This window comes from Neophocaena asiaeorientalis, unplaced genomic scaffold (assembly GCF_003031525.2).
Source record: "Neophocaena asiaeorientalis asiaeorientalis breed wild unplaced genomic scaffold, Neophocaena_asiaeorientalis_V1.1 scaffold540, whole genome shotgun sequence".
NCBI classification, from domain to species: domain Eukaryota; kingdom Metazoa; phylum Chordata; class Mammalia; order Artiodactyla; family Phocoenidae; genus Neophocaena; species Neophocaena asiaeorientalis.
The window spans coordinates 216,510-240,612 of record NW_020172141.1 but is presented as its reverse complement, the minus strand read 5'-3'; the positions used below and the strand labels follow the sequence as shown (position 1 = coordinate 240,612).

At 46.1% G+C, this 24,103-nt stretch overlaps 1 long non-coding RNA gene across 1 annotated transcript in view; it reads right to left on the bottom strand.

The window, feature by feature from the left end:
- Positions 1 to 24,103, bottom strand: part of LOC112404809 (uncharacterized) — a 58,624-nt gene that overhangs the window by 26,044 nt on the left and 8,477 nt on the right. The window contains exon 2 of the long non-coding RNA XR_003004171.1: positions 20,645 to 20,711. This is a non-coding gene — a long non-coding RNA (uncharacterized LOC112404809). The remainder of the gene's footprint in view (positions 1 to 20,644; positions 20,712 to 24,103) is intronic.

Genomic DNA, 24,103 nt, shown 5'->3' with positions numbered 1-24,103 from the left:
AGGGTGGTATGCTCTGCTGTGCTTGATGAGTACAGCACGCAAAGCTTCCAGAATCCATACGACCCCCTCCGACTGCTTGCAAGGTTCCCCAAAGGCCCCAGGGTGACAGGAAATGAGAAAGTATATTCATTCAGTGAAATAAAACCGTTCCTCCCCCCTTGCCTTCGGCTCTGATCTCCAGGCAGCGAGCAGAATAGAAGCTCTGTTTCTGGACCAGAGGCTCTGGCTGGGGGGCAAGAGTCACACAGACTCCCAAAGAAAATATAGTGTGTTCACCTGTTCTCCCTGTTTCTGAACCCCACGGAGAGACTCCTATTCAGGAATCTTGGTCCTGTCCTAAGAAGGCCTTCCCGCTTCCTCTCAAAGCCAAATGCTATTGCTCTGCGTGGACACTGCCAGAGAAAATCTGAATTTTCATGGAGGTGGGACCTATGTCTCTCAGCACTCAGGGTTCATCATGCAACCCACCTGCATTTTTCGTGAGGTGCAAGTGGGCACAATTTCTTAAAACCCTCCCATCAGAGAAGAGCCGGAATTGCTATGTTACATTGAATTCTGAAGAACATAAATCCCCATGTGAAAGGCTCATTTCCTGCTTGGAAGAAGTGGCTTAGACCCAAAGAGTCTACTCTTTGGCCTGCAGGGAGCAGCCTCCCCTCCCAGGGACAAGAGGCTTCGAATCCTGCCCATCCTCACCTTTGTTTCAGGGCAGGGCTTGAGGCGAACAGTGGTGAAGGGGAGAAGGATCCGCTCCAGGCAGAGCCCAGCACTGGGTAAAGACGTCACCCGCTCCTGGGACCAGGTCACAACATGCAGTTCTCCGGTGCTGCCCACCGTGGCATTCACCACACCTGCACACCCAGGACTCCAACATCACCCCTCCTGCTTCCTCAGCCCCCTCAGTCTCCACGGAGAAACTCAGCTAAGGGCCAGGGAGATGGCAGGAAGAAGGCGCTAAGTAAGAAATATCTGCACCGTAATGGCAGCTTGTTACTTAACAGATATAATCAATATCTGAAGACCCCCAGGCTTCAATATGAAAAGAAAGAAGGAGAGAAGGAAGGAAGGAAGGAAGGATGGAAGGAAGGAAGGAAGGAAGGAAGGAAGGAAGGAAGGAAGGAAGGAAGAAAGAAAGAAAGAAAGAAAGAAAGAAAGAAAGAAAGAAAGAAAGAAAGAAAAGCTTCTTTAATTTCTAGGGCTGAGCACCCAGTCTTCCCTGGAGCAGGTAAAAAAATATAGTTCATTGAGAGTTTTTGTATTCCAATGTGATTTTTAAAAATCAAATCTAAGATCGTTAACTCATTCCCAGTCTAATTTAAAATATAACAAAGCCCTTCCTCTCCGTACCCTCCTTTCATTTTCCCCAACCAACTCTAAACTCCCTGAGGCATTGTGTGGCCGGGCCAGCCACAGCTGAGCAACAGCAGAGAGGTCATCTTTGTGACTTGCCTTATATTGGTGACGATGAGGGGAATCGGTCAGTCTTAGTCTCCTGCAGGCTGGTCCTCTATCTGTGCTCTTAGCACCGACCAGAGGCCTGGCCCTGGCCACTGGAAGCCAGCAAGTTCTCCTAGGGAAGATTTATTTCCATGGGCCTCATCAGGCTAGACCCTTGTACGATCCTTAGATGGGAAAAACTGTTTCCTTTCTATATTCACAACACTTCTGACACTAACCACCTAGAGTTAGCACAGACCCCAAGGTTAAGGGCTCAGTCCCATAAGGCTGGGCCCACTTCAGGTGCCAATCACAAGTCCAGGCCTCCCATACTCCTGAAAAGCCAGCTATAAATCAGGGGGCTGACAGTTTGCCAGAGTGGCATACAGAACTCAGGAAAGCTCTTCATTTACTATTACCTGTTTGTTGTAAAGGATGCAGACTTGGAACACCCAAACGGAAGAGATGCACAGGGCAAGGTATGGGGGAGGTGTGCGTGGAGGCCCACGGCCTCTCCAGGGCAACACCCTCCCAGCACCTCCATGTGTTCAGCAACCCAGAAGCTCCCTGAACCCCTCCGTTTAAAGTTTTTATGGCAGTTCCACTACACAGGCACGATTGATCAGATCACAGGGCGGTGGTGAATAACTCAATCCCCAGCCCCTCTCCACCCCCTGGAGGTCCCGGGATGGGGCTGAAAATTCCCACCCACTAATCAGTCATTGGTTCCTCTGGGAACCAGTCCCCTCCCTCCTCCAAGGGCCACTTTATCAGCATAAGCTCAGGTGTGGTTGAAAGGGCCTCATTATGAATAAGAAAAGATGTTCTTCTAAAGCTTGTCACTCAGGAAATCCCAAGGGTTTTAGGAGCTCTGTGCCAGGAACCTGGGACAAAGGCCAATTCTTACTACAGCACAATCTCCACTCTCCTCCACCAAGAGATTCTCGGGCACTTTCCATCCTTTACATCTGACGCTGGCTGCATCTACCTTGAACACCACTGCTGTGTCGCCCTGGGGTCCACCATGGTGATCTCTGGCAATCCTGACAGACTCTACTCTCGGTGACGCTTCAGACGCCTCAACTCAGGACCAAGAGAAATCTGGAGAAACTTCTTCTATCACCTGTGACGAATGGGCAAATCTAAGACGTGGTCTAGGTCTTATGTGTATATCCTCCGCACAACCTGGACTCCTGGTTGAAAGTTTCAAACTAAAATGCCACTCTCCCTTATTCACAAATACTTTCTTATATGACATAGGACCAGAGGAGTGGGGTAGGAGAGACTACCTCCAAGGTAGTCTCTGTGTATTTACTGTGATGCTAACTAATTTTAAGCTCCAAGGTCCCTCACCTGTCCCTCACCCACAGGCCCCTTCTAAGTTCCTGGGAGGAACCTAGTGATATTTTTACATAGTCGCTTGTCATCGTGAAATTTGCAAAAGTCGAATATTTTTAGCTCCGTTGGTTAAGACCACTGTTTCTTTCTACCCTGACTTCTCCACAACTCCTCTCATATCTGGTGACACTGGGATGGCCATGAGTACAAGTGGGGAGACAATTAAGGGTAAGTTGAGTTGGGACTACATTTGGGGTTTTGTGGGATATAAGTGTGTGGTTTACAATCACTTCCATACACAGTAAAGTTGCTGCTAGCCATCCTGACACGGGAACGGCTTCCCTGTTGTCCACTTGGCATCACCCAGGTCCTGACTTTGTACAACGGGGTGCAGGGCTAGAATTATGCCACCATATGAACATGCCCTGCATCTCACAACAGACAAAGTACAAAGACAGTGGAGGAAAAACAAGACTTGAAATGTTTGGAGCCATAAGCTAGTCTGTGGAACATTCTCCCCATCCCCTCAGATGAATAAGTTTGTAAGCGGAAGATTTATTTTCCATCAATTCTTCGTCAAGACAGAAGTCCTCTCTTATCAGAAATATAATTGGAATAAAGGAAAGTGCACTTCCTAGCAGGAGAAGATATTCTTTCTCTCAAAGCCACCCCCCACTTTAGGGGCCAGGGGGGCCCCTGCTTCCCACTGCGTTTCTCTCTCTTCTGCTCTCCTCCCTCTCTTCTCTCCTAAACTCTTCTTCCCATCCCTCCACTCTCCTTGTCTAGCACAGGGTTTCTCAGCCTTGCCACTACTGACATTTGGGGACATAACTCATTGGCCTGAAAAGTTCATGTGGAAAAATAAAACATACGAGAATAGCAAGGACAACTCTAAAAAAGCAAAACATGACCAGGTACGAAAAAAAAAGCCTCAATAATGAAAATAATGAAAGCAGTAGAGTGTTGGTTCTTGAACAGACAGGAAGACCAAGCAATGGAAGTGGAGATCCAGCCACAGAAGAGTCAGCCTGTTGTGGAGGGAGACCTAATAGGTGGTTACACCCAATGGACAACTTTGGAATCCGGCCCCTTTACCTTGAGCTGGGTTTCTGCCCTCCTGCGGCAGGCCTTGAAGTGGGAACGGAGGCATGGAATGCTGTGAGGACCCTTGGACTGGATTAATTCTAACCCTCTCATTTTAGAGATGACACAACTGAAATTCAGAGATGGGAAGAGACGTGCTCCCTTTTCCATTGCTATTGGTGGTGAGGTAACATTTCAAAGTATTAGTCAATATTCCTCTTACTGATGATATACACCAGACACGTGGTAGAGCCCCTCTACGGTCATGTGTTTTTTTTTTTCAGATTTGTCCTGGCTATTCTTATGTGTTTTATTTTTTCCACATGAACTTTTCAATCAAATGAGTTCATAAATTGATTGAGTTAGTTTCAAGTCTGATCTTGAGCGTGAAACCTGATCCCTCTTAACATTGACTTAGCATCTGTAAGTTGAGATCATAGTGTTCCTCTTGCAAGTTTATCGTGAGAATTCCATGAACTAATGCAGTGAGGGGTCTTGCACAGAACCTAGCACGTATTAGGTGCTCAATAAACAAAAGCCATTATGATTATTTCTTCAATGTCCAGATAAACAAAGCCAAAATCGTCAAACATGCCATTATAATTTCACCTGAAAGCAAGTTGCTTCTAAGACACAGTTTCCACATCTGCATTGTATCTAAAAGTGGGACTTCCTGTACCATCAAATGTGGAAAAATATGATGGCCCAGTAGAAACGCTGAACTCTGGGGGAGAAACACTGAAAAACTTTCTGCAGATGTGGTTAAAATTCCAGACACAGGAGGAAGAGGCAGAAACTTGTCCAGACATTTCCTCTTACTCAGAAAAATATGAGCTAAAGCAGGAAGCCCAGTCCCTACTGTTGGGAGCAGCAGCGACTATTAGCGGCGGTGTGTGCTGAATATATTTTTTGTGTAATATAAAGAGTGGCAAATGTGGCTTCATAACAGTGAGATCAAGCAGAGCAAATTTACTTATATTCTTGGAGTGCATCACGGAATCACACAGCCTTTCTATGTATTTCACCCCTAGAAAAGGATTTAATAACCTCTCTGCCGCAGTCTTTGTCTGAGTAAAAAGCAATGGGAAAAGAGTAGGAGTGGATTTGATGAATTACAACTTGTCTTGAGCATAGGACAAGTTCATTTGGTTACTGTAAAAGCAGAAAACTGGCAACTCTTGTGGGTGAAAAGGCTGGTGTAGCTCAGGAGAAAAGGTGAGCTTGCCCTCTTGCCTAGGAAGCCTTAACAACCCTACCTGTGGGCTCCAGTGCTCACCTGGACAGGTGCCCGCAAGACTGGAGAGTGGGGAATGTCCTATCTGAACAGAAGGAATAAAGACAAATGTCTGAACCTTGACTTTGAGTGACTGAAGGGCACGGGTGGGGGCCGAGCCCATTGGCAGAGCTTAACAAGTCTTTGATTCATTGGGACTTAGAATTGGTTAGGTTATCAAGGACGGTGCTGAACCCGGAAATCTTCTCCCAGTGAAACTTAACCCACCATGACTGAAGCAGATTCACAGTACCCAGCATGTCACTTTTGACCTCTCTCCAGGTGAAGACGGGGTCTAAAGTATGTGAGAGCAAATGCAGGCAGATGTGAAGTATTGGCCCAGAGGGATCTTCACAGTGGTGTGCGCATGGCAGAAGCCGTTCCCTTGGGACTTCACTGCCCAAGATTGGCTGGAATTCCCATCCTGATTCTAGGTAGCAACACTGCCCTCTTTAGAGAGGATGAGCTGCCCAAGCAGCCAGAGGTCAAGGGGGCCCAGCAGACAAGCCCAGACATCACTGCCTCAGCCCTCCCTGAGTTCGTCCACTCTGATAAAGGAGACTTCAGCTTATCCTACAGCTGGAAGACTCTGGGATAGAAAAAGAAATCACTGTCTCTAACACTACTGACAACGTCTCCAGATTTGCAGGAATTTTCCACTTAGGGAGGACTGGTTATTTAACTTGGTGAAGGTTAATGGCTCAGGGGGCTTGTGTCTGCCTAGATCAGTAGTTCACAGTCCTGATATCCATCAGAAAATCCTGGGAAGCTTTTAGAAAATGTCCATGCCTGCAGTGCTCCACCACCGGAGATTCTGATTTAGATGTACTGGGGCGGGGCCCAAAGCATCTGTAGCTTCTGAAAGCTCTGCAGGTATTTCCAATGCACCCTGACTGGCTAGAGACAGGGTGGTGGAGTGCATTCAGAGGAAGAGCAAGGGAAGCATTGCTCACCACATGTGTAAACACCAGCCCAGCAGCCCCTGAACTGCAGGACCATGAAAATGTGTTTATTTTGCAGCTAATGAAGGAAAATAGACATTCCCTGAAATTTTTACTTAGAAGCCTTGAGTGTCCCCATTTACTGAGAACCAACTATTTAAGGGTATAGCCTAAGAGTAAAGGGTGAGCAGGGAGGAAGGAAGGTCAGAGAGAAATGAAGTCTGGGGAGGAGTGTTCAACAATCAACATGCGTACCCAGTCCAGCGATCTCAGTGATGCAAAAGACAAATGGTGGGGATTTCCCTGGTGGTCCAGTGACTGGGACTCAGCGCTTCCACTGCAGGGGACCCTGGTATGATCCCTGGTCAGAGAACTGAGATCCCGCATGCCAAAAATAAATAAATAAATACAAATTGTTGATTGAAAGAAAAAAAAAGACAAATGGTGCCTCCATATTTACCAAGAACCCCTCCACGATCCCTCAGGCGGCGTGCTCTCCTACTGTCCACACAGACTAGTTCAAGCAGCTTCTCCTGGTTCTCCTTCTAATCTCTTGTCCATACTTTCTTTGACTCTATCGCTTCCCTTTTCTCCTTCTGATTCTGAAATGTTGTGTTCCCCTCTCCTTCAAAGTCTGAATCAACTGAGACAAATTCAGATGGGAACCACGACATTAACTCTATTAGTAGTGACGCACACCGTCCTTAATCCATAATACTTACCCCGCCCCCAGGGAAAGTACCTTCCAGTTTAACTTTAGGTCTCCTTCTCCCCCACTCTTCCCATCACACACTGCGGAGGGTGGCAGGGCATGGAGGAGAAAAGGATGGACACAAGCCAGGATCCAAGAGAGAAGCAAGAAGGAGACTGAACTACACAGGCAGACTTTCTCCTTTGTTAGTGTTTGGGTATGTCGCTCTTCCTCCGCAGAGAAGAAACAGCAAGGAGGTTGGAGAGAAGGCTGGAAGTGTGCTTCCAATGAGAAGAGGGAGAAAACAGTTCTCTCCTACAGCAGCCCTTAGGTTCATTGTGGTTTGCCTGGAGGACTGCTTTGGGGGCAAGTGGAAGATAACCCCACAGCATCCACTGGATGAAGAGAAGGAGTAAATCGCTGAGGGCTTTGCATGAGAAGAAAAGAGTATAATACTCTCCTTCCCAGTACAAAATGGCAGTCCCTTCTCTAGATGGAAGCTTGCTAATAAATGGCGCCATTACTGCTTCTGGAGGTGTGGTACCCACGAGTGAGATGAAGTGGAGAGAACCCGGTCTGTGCTTTGAGTTCAGGAGCCAGAGAAACGCAGGCCCTCTATTCATTCAGCTCCAGAAACATCCACGTTGCGGGGAGCTGAGGCAACGCTCAGGAACCAGCGCCCACCGCCTTGAAGAGAAAGCCGACCTCACAGCACTCACTGGGTGGCCACTCAGCAGGACTGCGTGACAAGTCGTTCTGCCTTTTTCTCCCCTTTTCAGAGCAGGTGTAATATTAACTAAACCCTTAATATGATCATTTGGGGCTTGAAATGGTATGGTCATTCTTAAAGAAGTGTTTCATGTTTCTGTTCCTAAATGACTTCTCTGGCTCAAAATCGAAACTGCCACATTACTAAAACCACTTCTTTCCAGATAGGAGGGAAACTATGGATTTTAACCAAAAGGGAACTGCCTAATTGCTCAGCAGTAAAAATATATACATAATTCTGCGCAGGCTTTCCCTTCCCCCTTTCTCTGCGTCGCTGGTATAGGAGAATGGCCTGAGCTGGTATTCAGCAGCCCCCCTCTCGAAACAAAACAGTCTTTATCATACGTTCCACAGGGCTTCACATCTGGGGTCAACGCCCACAGACCCCACCCCTACCCTGCTTCCCTCCCTCGCCCTTTCCCTCTCTTCTTTCCTTTCTTTCTTTTCCTTCCTCCCTTCCCTCCTTCCTCCCTCCCTTCCTTTCTTTCTTTTGTCCATTCAACAATATTTCTTGAGCTATGGGCCAGCCACTGTGCTGAACCTCGTGATTTCACAGGGAATTTTCCCCGAGCTCGTGGAGTTCCCGTTTAGGGACCAGAGATTCCGTTTCTCAGCAAACTCATCAACGCCTTACTGTTTTCTCTTTCTTTAAAAGAGAAGAGCAGTCTGATGTGCAGGCCTGCCCCCCAACCGAAAACAGTCTCCCCCACAAATAAAAGCAAACCCCAGTGCCCGCTCGGTCCCAGCTGATGCGTCGGTTGGTGGCGGCAGGACAGTGGTGGAGGTGTAGGGGGAGGTGAGCCACCCTCTCCGGAGCCCCTCTGGCCCCATTCTGTGTCCCTGTGACTCCAGGTGAAGTGCAGCTGGCCTTGGAGATGCATCTTGAGGCCCTGGCCGCTGGACTCCCTGCCTCCCGGGCCAGCTGGCCGCCCCAGCAGCATGGAGCCCCAGGCCACACCAGCTGGTGTCCCCGCACCTGCAGAGGCTGTTATGCTGACACAGGTGCCTCCATCAGCTGGCACTCAGATCACAGGATATCCTGAAGCTCATGGCAGAACTGAGCCGGCGGTTCCCCAGTTGGTCTCTCAGCGCTCTGGAGATGTCACCGTGATCCAGCCTTCCACCACGTCCCTCATGGGGCAAGTGGTGCAGGAGGGTGTTAGTTATGAAAAGCACCACCTTCACTCTCCCCCCGTGTCCCTCTGCTTCCGGCGACGTAGGAGCCCCTCCTCTGACAGCAGGGCTGACGCCCGGTTTCCAGGGCACGGCGCTGAAATATGGGCCTGCGAGGGCAGCTGTGCGAGGTCTCAGACCGACAAAGAGCTGGAGAGACAGCAAGGAGGCCAAGCTGGGAACGCACAGACCCAGACGTAGGAGAGCAGGAGAGCAGGATACCTGCCCACGGATCAAACTCATCTCGCAGTTGTGTTTTGTTTGTCATGTACGGTGTTTCTGGAGGTTTTGAATTACATTTCAGTATTTAAAAACCAGCCCTTAAAATGTGAACTCCCAGGTTCTCTTGAAGACGTAGAAGATGGGTCCTATCTGAGCTGCAGCGACAGACTGGAGGAGAGCGGTCTTCTGCCCCTGCTGACGGACACAGGCTCTCAAGTTTGCCACAGTCCTCGGCCAGCCCTTGCACCCACTCGAGCAACCCGCCTGGGCCCTGCTCGCACTCAGCTGCCTGTGCAATTGCACTTTTCAACTGCAGGGATGGTCCTGACTCCTTGTAATGTCGGATGCTACTAATAAGTTACTAATGGCGGTTAGAGAATCAGTGCTTACAAGTACTTTACTTTTAAAACTAATCAGAGCAGCACCACAGTTCTCCTTGGAATAACTTTGTTATTACGCCCAGTCACTTGTATTCCGATATGCTTTTGAAGGGAGCGAGGAAGTTGGGCAGTTAAAGCCAGGATGTAGGGTGGGCACAGGTGTGTCGATAGCGTCTGTCTGTGTTGCAACAGGTGTGGGGTTGAGACTGACAGGTATAGAGAGCTGGTCCCATTCCTTGGATGGAGAAAGATATTCTTAACAGCCTCAGAGGGCGGCTGGAGTTGGTTGGTTGGCCTCCCATGAGACAGCACCAGGAGACCAGTGCAGCCAATCGCACCATACGAATCCAACATCGGAGCCCTAAGAGCTGGAGCAAGGAGGCTGTTGCGTCTCACACAGGGCCAGGTCTGCCCCTAGGTGAGTCCCACACATGGTCTGTCTGACATGATGTGGTCCAGCTCAGGTGAGGTTAAGAAGGAAACAGGGTGAGAGTTGAAAGAGTCAAGTGTCTGCAAATTGAGGTCCTCGGGCCGATAAAGACAGAGCAAGGCCCCTGTCTGGTTGTTAGCAGCCATCAAGTCCCCAGCCTGCCCAGTCTCTCCTGCTCGGCCAGAGCTCTTCGAGACAAGGGACAAACTTCTGTATTTCTCTACAGTCATCTGCCACTCGGTTCTGTGAACATGCCTGGCTTCTAGCGAGCGTCACATCGGTGTTAACCTACTTTCCTGGCTTCGTTTCCTGTAACTTTAACTCACGAAATTTCAACTAACTTTGACTGCTGGTATAAGAGAGGTCTGCTGCTCCCCTTTGCAGGAAACTCCTTGAAAGAATAGTCTAGACTCACTGGCTCCAACACCTCTTCTCCTTTTCTCTCTTAAACCCACTCCAATTAGGCTTTGCCCCAATCATTCCAACAAAAATGTTCTGGTCAAGGTTATTGCTAAACCCAAAAGGGAACAGAGAAAATAGGTGGTAGCTGGTAGGGAACATGGGGTCAACAGGAGGCTTTCTCATTAAGATAGAACAAATTACAGTAGGTTTGTCTACTAATGAAAATGACCCAGTAGAAAGCGGGGAGAGTGAGGCTGGAAAGAGAGGGGCCAGGTTGCCGGTGTGATGTCACAGAGTAGTGGGGAAGGGACAGGATGAATGTGCGAGGGCATGATTGGCATGCGTGGGCTCACGGGCAGGTCCTCTATACACACGGGCAAGAAGGCAGAGCATACAGTACGGATGCTGGGGAGTGAGTAGATTTGATGGTGGGAGCCTGACAAAACCCTCTGCCTATTGCTTTATTTTCCCAGTGAGAGAGGAAGCAAGGTCCTGTCTGAGAGTGTGGATAGGTGAGAAAGTTTGGGAGATTTCGAGGTAAGATAAGGCGTAAAATAGAATCTTGGAGAGAAGGCGAGTGAGTGGCCAGGGAAATGTGATGGGACTGCTGGCGGCCCTAAGCTCGCAGTTATGCATCAAAACAGAAGAGATTCAGCTTCGCTGTGACTGTGGTTTTATCTAGCAGTCATGGTCAGCTGACGGGTGCGGGCATAGAGCAGGGACAGTAACACAAAGTAAAAATGACAAGGTTGTCAAGGGCACATGCAAGGGAGTAAACATAATGTTCAACCGTGGAATTTAAACCAGATGGGAGGGAAGCAGTAACATCCAAAGGGTATGAGCAGGGGAAAAGTGGTGGGATCAATGGACTGAGCGTCCCTGTGAGACTGAACGATCGCCAGAATCAGATACTATTTAGATGGAGTGGGTTGAAAAACAGGTGGTGGTCAGAGAGAGCTGTATGAAGCAGAGATTATGGAACGTGGCAATGATTGGTCATGACAAGGCCATGAGGGTCAACTGCCAAAGGAGAGTGGAATATAAGCTTGGAGGAGGAGGGGAATTTAAGAACTAAGAGAACTACCGGAAAGTATGTGGAAATCACCAAGAATTAAGATGGGACTGGTGTCGGAGAGAGTGAAATAGCCACCCAGGACACAAAACTGTCAAGAAAAGAGAGGCAAGACCAGAGGAGCTAGCAGAGGAAAGTAGCGCTAAAGGGTCGGGACTGATGTAGCCTGACAGCAGGAGAATAAAACGAGGGTCTTAGTGACTGTGGAGGAAGGCTGGTCTGGAAGCAGACACGAGAAACCAGGAGGCCCAGAGGTTCAAGGGAGAAGGACGGGAGAGACACAGTCATCAGTGAGAGAGCTGCAAAGGGAACTGGCCTCAGCGAGAGCCAGGTTCCCATTAGAGCAAGAAGAATGAGGGGACCCCTCTGACCCAGACGAGATGCTGAGGATATAGAGGATTTTGCTGAGATGAACCTGGAATTCCGAAGTTACAGGAGACAGTTTCCATGAGTCGGGGAGGGGTGCGAGATACAATCGCAATACAACAGCGATGTGGGACCACTTTAGGGATTCCACGAGCCAGAGGTAAGATCTGGGAATCTGGGGCTTTGTATATGGTGGACATGAACAGAGAAAAGGAAGACATGAGATTAGTGTGAAGGACTCAAGACAGTAGTAGCGGGGCCAAAAGTGTTGAAACCCAGAAAAGTTTGGGTGTCAGGGGCTAACTCTGGGTTCTGTCACCGGACAGGAGGAGGTTTGGGGAAGCTAGGTCTTACTCCAGAATCTGAAGCCTCCTCCCCAGGCCCTGTCGATGGTTGATAGGTCTCCTGGGAAGGTGAGATCCTAGATGCCGCACGCATGGGGCTTACTCTCAACTCCCGTTGAGGCAGAAGGTGGCCTTGCCTCATTTTCCTCGTGTGCAAAATGAGGCATAATCATAACTACTTCATGAAGTTGTTATAAAAATAATGAATGTAAAAAGTTTGGCAACATTTAAGAGGCTCCGACGGCTCTCCTTCCTCTCAATCACAGCTCCATCAAACAAAAAGTGCTATGAAATGACAGAAGAGTCACGTTTAGTGAGGACAACGTGGAGATGAGCGGGCCGTGTGCTAGGTGCCTACTTTTTCTAGGTACGCACTTGGAAGGCCTAACAGCTGGCTCCATCCACAGCCTCCCGGTCTCCAAACGGAAGCTAATCAAAGTGCCCAGGTCTCTGTAATCAGTCTCTGTAGGACTGGTCTAAGAAACCACACTTTTTAAGTGACATAAATTCCAACTGGTGGCTCCCTAAATCCTGTTGATTGCTTGGGAAGGCAGCGAGGGGCTGGAGCCTGGCTGATGGCTCTGTAATGATTGTGGCTTTTAGCCAAGTTATTAAGTGGCTGGAGAAAGGAGGTTGGATGGCAGAGGTCCGCATTCCCTCTCTACCCTCTCCTTCCCTGACATTTCAGCTTAAGTCACAGCATTTCCCCAAAGGGTATTAGCTCTTGCGGACAAAGGGCCCGACTGCATTAAGCAAGACAGTCTTTAGTGCACGGATCAAATTTTCATGTGCGGCGAGGGGTGCCTGGGCTCGTACTCAGAGCAGCTTACCCCTCACTTAGAAATGTGAGAGGAGCCTGTGTGGCTTGGGCATTTTGAGTAAGAGCAAAGAAGTCACCTTCAGAAAGGACTCACTGGATCTTTGGCCTCCAGGAGCAGGGAAATTAAGAGGTACAAACTGCTGCACCCAGAACGTCCCTCTTTCTGGGTCAGGAGGAAATCAATTTATCCATGGGATTTCCCCCGGGACAGAGCCAGCTTCTGTCTACTTAGCATTGATAAAAATCCATACATCCATCGGGAAATAAACAAAGGGACCAATATCGCTGGGTATGAACTAAAGGCTGGGACTGCCTTGGACATTTTCACGCACAGTCTATCAGGTTTGGTCTCTGCGTGAGTCTATGACACCAGGACAGTCTCACGCTTCTCCTCCTGACAGACTCCACGAGCTTATTATCTTGTCTCATCAGAGCTTTCCGGTTTATCGGAACAAAGGAAGACACGTCCAGCTCCTCTCTGATATCTAGACGTCGAGCTATAAAGCGTCTTGCCCACTGGGTCTCCTCTTGGGGAGCGAGTCTACACTGCAGGAAGATTCCTCCTTTGCTGAGTGTATGTGGGACAAAGATGAAAGTGGCATCAAGGAACATGGATGGGACCCTGCCTGTCTGGGAGAGGGAACCAAGGGCCCAAGCACAGAGGGGAACCCTTCTCCAAGCCCCTGCCTCTTTGTCCCAGTTGGAAGACTCTTGACCTTCAAGGGCAGAGTGGTCCCTTGTAGATAAATCCCAACTCCTCCCTTCTTATGCTGAGTCCAGCCCTTGGGGACAACTTCACAGGCCCAGAGGACAGACTGGAAGGGAGGTGATACATATGCAGGAAAATTCAGACGGAATAAGATGGAAAAGAATTGGGACGGAATGGCAGGTGGGACTTGGTGATAAAGACTTAGTTATTTCAACTTCGCACTCTGCCCTTCTGCTTCCTTTCTGCAGGATTCTCAGTGATTTATAGCCTCACAAGTCTCCGGGAGTTAAGGGTACCGGGGACAAAAATCCAGAAGGATTAAGTCACTGAGCCCAAAAGCTATGAGAGGACAAAAAAGCTTTTAGGACAGAAGCACTGAGCAGTGGATGTCTGCTGCTGAGCAAATGCCCACCCAACTTTCTCTCATGGCAGGCAGCCTAATTTCAGAGGCAGCCTTTCCGTTCCTACAAGAGAATTAGGATTAGTAGAACAAAGACTTCCAGGGTGACCACCTGCTGACAGGAGAGAGCCTTCCAGCTGGCAGAGGAGGGATAGGGGCTGGAGGGCGTGGCAGAGCTGTGTCCTATCCGGAAGGGTTGGGGCCAAAGCCCAGAGCAGGCTGAGTCTCCGTGTGCCTGGTGCCACCACGCCAGCTCAGCCTGGAGTCGACCAGCCTGAGCGCCTTGTCACCAGGAACGCAGTGGCGATGGTGTGGCTCACAGGTGCAGAGCTCGCCCTGCACCTGCTAGCCCAGTCCAAGCAGAGGGGAAAACCAGTAAAGGCCAGGAAAGGAGGCTCAGTGGGAAGGCAAAGGGAGAGGTCTGCGCCCTTCACTTCTATATTTTCTGTATTCTCGGCACTTAGCGCACAGCTGGCGTCATCAGATGGATTAATCCCTAGCTCTGATGCTCTCTCTGTGTGTGAACCTGGATTAAGCCTTTGCATATCTGAGACTCAGTTTTCCCGCCTATGCAATGGGGTGGATATTTTGTGTGTGTGTGGTAAAATGCACACGGCATAATTTCGCCATTTTAACCATTTTAAAGTATACATACAGTTCAGTGGCATTTAGTACACTCACAGTACTGAACAATTAATTATCCGCACTGTCCAGAAACCCCACTCATTAAGCCGTCACGCCCCATTCTCCCCTCCCCCAAGTCCCTGCAGCCTCTACGCTGCCTTCTCTCTGCAGAGATTTGCCTATTCCCAATATTTCATGCAGATCGAGTCATCCGTTACGTGGCCATTCGTGCCTGGCTTCTTTCACTTAGCAGGATGTTTTCTGTTCCTCGGTGCCCTTTATCATATCCTTTATAATAAACTGGTGAATGTAAATAAGTGTCTCCCTGAGTTCTGTTATCCATTCTAGCAAATTATCAAACCTGAGGAGAGGGTCGTGGGAACCCCTGATTTATACATGGTTGATCAGAAGCACGAGTGCAATTGGTGTCTGACATGGGGGACAGTCTCGTGGGACTGGGTCCTTACAGAGTCAGTGCTGAGTCTGGGTAGCTGGTGTCAGAACTGTTTAATGGTAGGGGAGAACCCAGCCATTTGGTGGCAGAACTATTCTGTGGGTAGAGAAAGGGTTTTCCTTTTAAGTAGTATATCTCACGATAAAAAATACTGTGGACAAGGGCTCAGCGATAAAGAGAACAAACTGCTAATATACGCAATTACATGGGTGAGCAAAAGAAGCCAGACACAGAGGGATGGGCAGTGCAGGATTACAATGGCCGGCTGCATTTATGTGAAACTCTAGACCCAGTAACACGGATCTCTGGTGACAGAAATCAGAGCGGTGATGGCTGTGAGGCACGGATTGACCGGGTGGGACACAAAGAACTCGCTGGCATGAAGGAGATGTTCTCTGTCTTGCTGGGGTTTGAGTTACATGAGGAGATACAGTTGTCAAAACCCATCAGAGTATGAGGCTAAGATCTGTGCATTCACTGTTGGTAAATTTTATCTGAGTGAAAAATAAAATGCAGTGAAAAAGAAAGAATTGTGAAGAAGCACCTGATGGGGAAATATTTGACATTTCCTGGAGGAAATGTCAGATTTCTGGTTGGTTCCAAAGGATGAAGGAAGCACAGACACTGTCAAAAGTTCTCCTGCCTGTCTGCAGAGTTTGCTTCCACCTGTGTCCACATTAGGCTATCAGACCTCTGGAGGTTTAACCATCGCTGTCCGTGAGAGCAGGCCCTGGGAGCCATCTTCCACTCATTAGCAGAAACTGAAGAGGCTTGTGCAAATCTGATTCACAGGACATCAACCAGTTTCTGAAATATGTCCACAAGCACCACTATGGAATGATGGCAGATGGCGTTCTGCTGACAAAAGTGCAAGACGTCAAGAAAGAAACTGACAAATCTTACATCATCCATCTAAAAAGGTGTGAAGTAAATAAATGAATACCGATAACATCAATGGGAGCAAAACTGAAGTAGACATGCACTGATTTCACATACACTCCCCAGCAGCAGAAAAGTGAGATTAGAAAGAGCATCATTTAAAAGTCATCGCAGGGGCTTCCCTGGTGGCGCGCAGTGGTTAAGAATCCGCCTGCCGATGCAGGGGACATGGGTTTGAGCCCTGGTCCGGAAAGATCCCACATGCGCAGAGCAACGACTGAGTCCGTGCTCTAGAGCCCACGAGCCACAACTACTGAGCCCACGTGCCACAACTACTGAAGCCTGAGCGCCTAGAGCCCGTGCTCCGCAACAAGAGAAGCCACCGCAATGAGCAGCCCTCGGCAGCTAGAGAAGCCCACGCACAGCCACGGAAGATCCAACACAGACAATAAATAAATAAATCTATTTTTAAAAAAAGAAAAAAATTTTACATAAATAAATAAATAAAAGCCAGTGCAAACACACCACCATATCCGCACATCACACCTCAAGCCTCGCACCGGGGCTGTGCAGGGAGTGGTGATGCCGCATCCCTATTCTGTGACGGCTCTGAAGCGGCCCAGGAAGAGGCTGAAACAAGCACCAGCTGCTCAGGCTGTGCCCCCTACCCCTCCTGTCCTCATCCTTGTGCTCTGCTCAAAAGCAGGCATCGAGGTAACGATATCATGACCCTGTCTGTGAGAAAGGCTCCAATGAAGTTATTCTTACTTTAAAAAAAGACCACTTAAATAAAAATTCAAAAGTGAATTTTTTCATAGGAAACCTACTGGACTGGAGAGCTTGCTGGCTGCAAAGGCCAGAGCAGAGCCTCTGAAAACAGACCACAGGGGTGGAGGCTGGACCTGAGCCAGAATCCCAGCCTCCTGGAGACCACCTCCACTCTGTTCCCTGTAAGCGCCTTCATTACATTCCAAGATGGAGCTAACATTTGCTTAATCCTGAACTATCTACACAGTTATATAAGTAGCTGGTGCTCATAAAATATGATCTCTACTTCCAGGGCTGACTGAAAATATATATATTAGAGGAACTTCCAAGAATCCAGGCAACTTGAGCACAAACATATAATTGTACATCTCTCTCCCTCCGCATCCCATCCCTGACCTCCCAAATCACAGTCACAAGTATCAAAGAAATACCAAAGTATAGGGAAATTACACCTGGAAGGTGAGAAAGAATGTCGCCCACACACCATTCACGCCATAAGTTGTAGGCACGGAGTGCTGTGTTGTATGTTGTAAATGTTCCAATACTCCTGCCCTATGTAGAGAAAGCCTGTCCCGCACAGATACACCTTTGAACGGATATTCTCTTCCTGGGATCCACTAACAGACAGTGATTTTGACACCCTTTCATCCACTGGGAACAGCACACACATGTACACACAGTCTCTAATAATTTTTTACTGTCTCACTTTCAAAAATACATGAAAAGAATTGAAAGCAAGGACTCAAACAGATATATGTACACCCATGTTCACAGCAGCGTCATTCACAGAAGGAAAACATGGAAGCGACCCAGGTGTCCATCAGCGGATGAATGGATAAACAAAATGTGGTATAGACAGGCAATGGGTTATTATTCAGCCTTTACGAGGTATAACATTCTGACACCTGCTACAACATGGATGAACCTTTAAGTCATTATGTTAAGTGAAATAAGCCAGACACAAGAGGACAAACATTGTATGATTCCACTCACCTGAAGTACTTAGAATAGTTAAATTCATCAAAAGACAAAGTCGAATAATGGTTACCAGGAGCTGGGGGAGGGGGAAATAGGGAGTTACGCTCTAATAGGTACGTAATTTCAGTTTGGGATGATGCAAAAGTTCTGGAGATGGATAGTAGGGATGGTCGCCCAACAATGTAAATTTACTTAATTCCGCTGAATTGTATACTGAAAAAAAAAATAGTTAAAATGGTAAATCCTACATTAAGTATATTTTGCCACCTTAAAAAGACATGGCCAGCAAAGGACAACCAGACACTTGAGAAAGCCCTCTGAAAGAAAAAGAGCAAAACAAATAAATATAAATAAGAAACCTGGATGATTCAGACACGACTAAAGGAGTAGAAGAAAAATCAGTAAATAGACTCTTTAGTGGAGTGAAAGGAGATACCACCCCTACACACTGCGTATTACAAAAATAACAGCACACTACCCAAATGGTCATTTCAAAAACAAAGAGAAAACTTTTGAAAATCAAAACATTTGATAACAAAAATTCAATAATAGAATATAAAGTTGGGGAAACAGTCCAGAAATGGACCAAAAGATCAAGAGGTAGGAGGGAGTGGAGGAAGGAAAAGAGTTTTTTTTTCAGAAATTACAATATCTAAATAATTGGACTTTCAAACCACAGGGGAAATAAAGAAAAGGAAATCATCAAAGGAAATAATAGGAAAGTACTTTTCAGAACTGAAAGCCAATAAGTATCCAGATTGAAGGGGCCCATAAAATACTCTGCAAGATGAATAATAAAAAGCCAAATAAGGCACACTGTTTTGAAATTTCAGAACCCCAGGGATAAAGAAAGGGTTCTAAAAATACCCAGAGGTAATGAGGACCTGGTTGGAAAAGAGTTTCTGAGCGCTTCTCTGAGGATCTTTGAAACCACCTGATCTACTCTTATGCTTCTTTCCACCCTGTGTGGCAACTCCCCTGCCCACCCAGACTTGTTTTTTTTAAGTAAAATTGGTATATAACTATACTAAAAAATAAATTAAAAAATAAAAATACCCAGAAAGGAAAAAATAATGGGTTATATGCTAAGGAAAAGAAATCAGAAACACAACAAGCCTCTTATAAGCAACATCAGACACTGGAATATAATGGAGCAAAACCTTCAGAATTCTGGGGGAAAACTTACTGCCAGAACTTACTGCCTGGAATTTTATACCCATCTAAATCATAAATTGAATATGAGAAACAATACAGATGTTTTAAGACGTATATAAGGACTCAAAACTTTTCCTTGCCTTTCAGTCTTTCTTAGGAATCTACCAAGAACAAAAGGAAAGCTCTGAACATAACACAGGAAGTGAAGGAGTCCTAGGATAACAGCTGTGCTTTACAGTCTAATGCAGGCTCACATTCTGCAAGAAGACTTTTATGTCCCCATTTTTCTTGACAGCTAAGCAGCAGCCACTTGCATTATCTCATCTAATCTTCTCAATGAATCCTAAAAAGAAGACATGATTTTTCAATCCACATGGTTTAAAGGGTATATAGGCTGTAAGTCAGGAGAAGGAACAAGTTTTAAGAGGAAGATAAGAACTTCTTTTTGAGATACACTCACACCAATATTCATAGCAGCACTATTGGCAGTAGCCAAGACACGGAAGCAACCTAAGTATCCATTGACAGATGAATGGATAAAGAAGATGTAAGACATATATATACAACCCTCAGCCATAAAAAAAGAATGAAATAATACCATTTGCAGCAATGTGGATGGACACAGAGATTATCATACTAAGTGAAGTCAGTCAGGCAGGGAAAAGCAAATATCATATGATATCACTTATATGTGGAATCTAAAAAATAGTACAAATAAACTTATTTACAAAACAGAAACAGAGTCACAGGCATAGAAAACAAACTTACGGTTACCAAAGGGAAATGTGGGGGAGGGGTAAATTGGGAGTATGGGATTAACAGATGCGCACTCCTATATATAAAATAGATAAACAACAAGGATTTACTGTACAGCACAGGGAACTATATTCAATATCTTGTAATAACCCATAATGAAAAATAATAGAAAAAAATATATAGACATATACATATATATGTATAACCAAATCATTTTGCTGTATACCTGAAATTAACACAATATTGTAAATCAACTATGTTTCAATTTTTAAAAATAAATTTTAAAAATAATAATTTTAAAAAAGAACTTCTTTTTGATACATTGAACTTGACAACAATTGGATATATGTATCTGAAGCTTAGGACAGAAGTCTGGGCTGGAGACATGAATTTTAGGAGGAAAATGAAGGTATGAGAGGGAGTGAAAAAAACCTACGGAAATCAACATAATATTAAAACAAAGAGTTGAAAATTGTAAGAGAAATGATAATGAATCAGAGAACAGATCAAAACTAATAGAATAAAAACAGTAATCAAAGATGTATCAGGGCTTCCCTGGTGGCGCAGTGGTTGAGAGTCCGCCTGCCGATGCAGGGGACACGGGTTCGCGCCCCGGTCCGGGAAGATCCCACATGCCGCGGAGCGGCTGGGCCCGTGAGCCATGGCCGCTGAGCCTGCACGTCCGGAGCCTGTGCTCCACAACAGGGGAGGCCTTAACAGTGAGAGGCCCACGTACCGCAAAAAAAAAAAAGATGTATCAGAAGAAAGAATCCATGACTCATAGAAATACCAAAAGCTAGCAATGAAAAGGTTTTCTCCATGTAGCTGGAAAAATTAATGAAAAGAAACCAAGATCAAGAGTTGTCCTAGTTAAATGTGTTACATGAAAGAGAGAAAAGGAGAAGAAAGAGGAGGAGGAAGGAAAGTTTCCAGAGACCAAATGTTGGTTATCTTTTAAGGGAATCAACCTCCCTACTAGTCTCATGCTTTCAGTGAAGAGGAACTTCTGTGAGGATAACACTCCTAGCTTTTGTCTCCACCTCTACTAATTTTTTCGCCTAAGAGTAGTGCTTTATCTGATATTTGCTTCTGAAAGAGGGAACTGAGCTTGCCTGGCTCAGCTCCTACTCCTGTCTGGTCAAATTCATAAGCTATAAAAAGTATGCACCGTGTCTCCTTACCTGCCAGGTGGTAGGAGTCCAACCTCAGGTGGAAATGTGCAGGTGAACTGTGACTCTGCCCGTGATTCTGTCAAAATCAAGAGGAGACACTATAAGTGCCTTTGGCCACAGATCTAAAATCACTTTCTCCAATCAGCTTTAAAAAATGCAACCGACATTTCGATCTTCCTTTCCCTATCTCCTGTGTTCTCAAGTTAATCCCCAAATTTGTAACCCAAGTTAGTCCTAATTTGGGAGGGAAAGAGGAAATGACCTAAAATACCAATGGTTACCCACGAAAGATTACCCATAACATTAAGTATGAGAAAACAATGACAAAGTTCGCTAACTGCTAGTTCTAGGCAAAATATAACGTTGGTAAATGTTCTGTTTGGTGATTTTAGTTGGCATATACAATGTTTTATATGGCCATGTAATTAGGCAGGCATAAGACATGATTATAACACGTCTTCCTCCAAGGCTGCCTCACATTCAGGTGTCCTGCATAACCTCTGTAGAGGTTGAGTTTGCTACCCCTGCAATAAAGCAGTGATGACAGAATCTGAAGTTAAATAGAATAGCTGTAGATCTCTAAGTACCTATATGGCTAGACCTGCAAGCCAAATGCTGACTGAAAAAGCAAGCTGCAGAATAATGCATACAGTAGGGTATCATTTACGTATGTTTAAACACAACAGATTTTCTGAATTGCTGTTATGATTCATATGAAAGGTTTTCTTTTTTCTTCTCTCTCTAGAACTTTCTAGAATCTTTTCTATACACTCATGTTCTGCATTTCATGATGGTATGTTTATGAACATGAGAGACAAAGACACTGACCTCACTGAGCTTACACTCCAATAGGGAATAAATTACAAACAGATGAATGCACACGTCATATGACAGGACTTTGTAACTTATAAAGAATAAATAAACCAGGGCAAGGGTTTCCTCCTCTTCTGGTGGTTTGTGTAGGGCAGAACCATCATATAGGGGAGGGGGGGTACACTGCTGAGTGTAACTGGACAAAACTTTCAAACTGCCTTTCCAAATGGCCATGCTGATTTATAATCCCGACGGTAGGATAATCTTCCCCTCCCCCCCCCCCCCCGCCCCGTTTGATAGAAACCCGTTGTATCCATTTTCATTTCCTCGATTAAGTTGTGATTTGCCTCTTGATATTGTTTTCCTGTTGCGTTGTACAGCTGATTCGTGTTTCTCCTCCACAGACCCAATTTCTGGTTCCAAGTTCATCAGTGCTCCGACCACAGACCCCTTACTGGAAAGTGTCCGTGAAGCACTCCTCACGCTTGATGCAATCACCCAGGCTGTATTTCCATGCCTGCTCTGGGCCTCAGCAGGTGTCACCACTGATATCTTACTTAAGCCTCACCACATGCCGAAAGTTAAGTATCTTCATTGCCCAGATAAGCAAACAGACTCAGAGATGATGAATTACTTATTTCAAGGTGCCACAGCAAGTAATTGCAGGAGTCAGGATTCAAAACCATGTTTTTTTAATCTCTAAAGCTTGTGTTCATCTCCCTTAAATACTCTCATTGTCAGCCTTTGGGAGCAAAAGCTATTCTGCTACAGCACTGGCTATTTCAAAGTTCAACCTAATTTAGATTGGCGCTTGGTGTAGTTCACATAAATAAAGGCTTTGCAGTTGTCAACAGATCTTCTCAGATCATTTCCTACCTCAATCCATTGCTAAAGCTGTTTGGTTCCTGAAAAGCAAGGTCTTTCTTCCGTCCAGGTTCTAGGACCACCCTCTGAATTCTAGGTCTTCAGTTGCTCTCCATACTAGTTGACAGTAGCCCAGAATATTTCCATAAAATTTCCTTCAATTGTCACTTCTTTTAAATGCTATAAAACCAGGAAAGATGTCTAGGAGGGATTTTTCTAGCTTCCAACATCATTTTCTTCTACACAAACATTTACATAAACATCAAAATGTCTGAAACAAAATTACATGTCAGTTACTTAGGTCCCAGACAAACAGTGATTACTTTTAAATCATGCAAAATTTAAGATCACAGAGCTCTACAACACTGAGGTCAGAAGGAATCACAGCATCCACCCAGCCCAAGGATGGCCAATAGAATGCGTAACTGGAAGTGGTGGCGAGAAAGCTGGAGTCCCATCTGGGCTCTGCAGGAAGGAGTGCTGTGATCCATTAGCAATGTCTGCCCTGGACAGCTACAGAAGTTCCAGGCCTTTGGGGCAGCTGTTGGGAAATGCTGATCCAAAACGAACACTAAAACATCACTGAGCTCAACCAGTTAAATATGATTTGTCCCACTCCCACCAAAGCAGACAGCACCTTGACATGAAAATTTTAAAAGCCCAGCTCTACTGAAACCTCTTACAACTTTCTCAGGCAGTCCCAGTGAACTTAAAATCTCAATCTAAATATCCCATGATATAGTGCCTTTTTCTCAGAAGAAGAAATTTATTTTATTATATACACGTTAAAGTGGACTAAAGAAACCCAAAGAGGAAACAAGAACACACACACACAAACAATTTTTCAGTGATTCTGCTTTGCCTTGTTGAAGTAAGTTCATAAATACAATTTTTATTAGTACAAAAAGAAAATCAGTTGCTTTTAAACTCTTCCACCTCCCCAGGCAAGTAAATACTGAAAAAAATTGTAAGGAATATTGGCTTGAAGGAGGGCCACTCAGGCCTGGGGTGTCCACACGTCACCATGTGGCCCTACTGTCGGACGTGTGAAAAGGAGTATGTGTATTGTATATCTGTTTTCTCTAATGTTGTCCGAAGCATGCATTTTATGGAAGAAGAATCTGAAGCCCAGATAGACTAAGCCGTTTATCTATACACACACAGCTAGTCAACGGCAGAACGAGGCTAAGAATCCACTTCTCCTGCTTGCTCGTTTAGCAATGTTAGCCTACACAGCCCCACATGTAAGTGACTCCCAGGCTGTCTACTTAATCACCCATCACTCACCAAATACAAGGCGAGGAGGCACAGAATTGAAACAGTACAACCTTGGGCAGCATCAAGATGCTCACAGCTGGATGGGAGGCTGGACCTGCAAACCGAGAGCTGCAGAGGACTCTCTGCCTTCCTGCGGAAGGCATTTGGAGAGCTCTGAGAATCCCCAAACTCGCCCGTACCATTGCTTTTAAACCTCTTCACTACCCCTGCCAGCAGTGACCATCAACTTCCTTTCCGAAGCTTGTTTTTTTTTTTTAACAAAGAAACATCTTTAACACTTCATGATCGTTACTACGCACACAGCAATGGAGAACCAAAACCAATCCGAGCTCTTTCCTGCCTTGACGTCTTTGCCCTTGATGTGTCCTCCAGCAGGATGGTCCCCTCCCCCCATCTTCACATGGCGGCTCTTCTCTTCACTGCAAATCTCCCTCCTTCCTCTTTTTTTAAATTGTGGTAAAATATATGTAATACAAAACTTGCCATTTTTTTTTTTTTTTTTCTTTTTTTTTC